Raw genomic sequence first — 2116 nt, forward strand, 5'->3', positions numbered from 1 at the left:
GAAGGAATTATGTATGTATATGCGCGCTACTGCGGCTCATGAGGTAGGTGTGCACATTTACTGAGAATGAGGAATGCCGAACTGATTGTGGTATTAGATTTTTTTTCTTTTTTATTCCTGGTCACGCCAGGCCAGTAGGTCCAACGTTAATACCCACCAATTACCATAACCCATATCAATGATTATATTGGCAATGCCTATATAGGAAATCAAAGGTAACATCTCACCGCAGGGTCTGCCGCAGCAGAGCCCCTGCCTCATGGTGGGAAATGGCCCAACCAGTAATGACTCTCGTGCCCAAGGCAGCAGTTGTTCCAGGAAGTGACCTCATACTTACTGCATGGCGCTCTGAATAAGCGGCCCGAGGATCAGTTCCAAGCTGCCTGCACTGCCCCTGCGCGTATGCCCGCCCACAACCCCGCTGTGCTGTGAACAACATAACAGCGTCCTCAGTCACTGCCCACTACCCCGCCCTGCCCACAGCTTCTCTGGCTTACCTTGTCTGTGGCAATCTCTCCATGGGATACAAAGATGGCTGTGCCCATCTGGGAATTCGTCAAACAAGGACCCTTAGGAATGAATTCCTTCATGCCATGAATAAATCCACGTTACTGATACTCTTAAGAAAGAAAGGAAAAACAAATATTGATGCCTTGTAGACATCTTCCTCTTGATTAGTGACACTGTGAATTGTTGGGATATATTAGTCAATTATTTTCTATTTTATATGGAATTATATATTAATGCAAATTCTCATGCAGGCATAAAGTAACATTAGCATGATGGATAATTTCAGTCCAGGGACGCAAGTTAGGCATAAACAGGGGTTATATGTGGATGACGGAGCAGTGCCAATCTGGGAGTTTAAAGGGGATGATGGAACACATGCAAGTACGGGGGTTAAGCTAGGGGGTGACAAGAGCCGAGGTGCTGTGGACATAGTGGTGGTAGTGGTGGTGCTTGGCCAGGGGTAGACATGGCGGTGGAGGCACACAGATTTTGACGAAGAAGCAGCTGGGTATTTGATGGTCGTGTGTCAACAGTGTCATATATTTACAAAGGTCAAAGGCCAAGTCTTCTGATATCAAATGATACGAATATTGCAAAGACAAGAGGTATCTATAATACAATTTATAACCATCTTAAAAAGAGCTTGGCTTATATGTCACTGGTTCCATGAATCTGTTTGTCTAGTGGTATGAATAATTTTCTATCAGTATTTCAACGAATGTTAAAAGCATTACTGATTGTACCTATGTTATTAAGTGCAGTTTCTATTACCCGCTGCTTCTTGTCCTTTCTGGCCATCAACTATAGATAAGAACAAAACATAATCATAAGTGCTATAGCTGTCATAAAGCGTCAATTACTTGCAGTTACAGACTGTGCACAAACAGGGATGAATAAGGGCCTTCAACTATAATATGTGAAAAATGATATGCCATAACAAAAAGGTGCAAGTGCTGCTTGTTGGATAAACAAAAGAAGGCCTTAACTTCCAATTCAACTGCTGCAAATCATATGGCCTAGGTGCCTTAAGTTCGCATGGAGTAGAGTAAATAAACACATGAAAACAGTAGCTTATGAAAATCCAGTATGAGGCTAAATATCTGGACTATTTTCTTAAATCTCCATGTGAAATTAAGGTTTCCAGCCAGTGTGAGCAACAAAAGCAGATAATCATAGTAAAGAAGTTTTGGTCTGAGAGACTTCAAAAGACAATGTTGGGTGTTCCTAAAGATGTCTGTATACAATCTGAATATTTCTCACTCAAAAAATATAATAGTGTAATAATACCAAATATCAATGTTATTCGATGCGTTGGTGTAATCTTACTTGTGTATATAAAAAGAAAGGTTTTGCCATATCACTGCATTTAGAAAGTCAACTTGTGACGGGTCTTCACAGGTAGAAGGCTGTTCAGTCTTGCTGAGGTAGTGTTTGAAGTCGTGCTAGAAGAACTTCGTTTTGAAATTGCTTTAAACTGCCTGTACGGGTGTTCTGCAGACTGTGTACTATATAAAAGTGTGCATAGTGCAGTATAATCAGAAATTAGCTGTGCTTAAAGTGGACTATAGGCATTACAGAGGCTGGTGAAATACTATAAAGTACAGGC

At 41.2% G+C, this 2116-nt stretch overlaps 1 protein-coding gene across 1 annotated transcript in view; it reads right to left on the reverse strand.

Moving 5' to 3' along the window:
• The window catches only part of LOC119588582 (hyphally regulated cell wall protein 3-like), a 5733-nt gene that overhangs the window by 2174 nt on the left and 1443 nt on the right, over positions 1–2116 (reverse strand). The gene's annotated exons all lie outside the window — the stretch shown is intronic.

The sequence above is a fragment of the Penaeus monodon genome, chromosome 24 (genome assembly GCF_015228065.2).
Source record: "Penaeus monodon isolate SGIC_2016 chromosome 24, NSTDA_Pmon_1, whole genome shotgun sequence".
NCBI classification, from domain to species: domain Eukaryota; kingdom Metazoa; phylum Arthropoda; class Malacostraca; order Decapoda; family Penaeidae; genus Penaeus; species Penaeus monodon.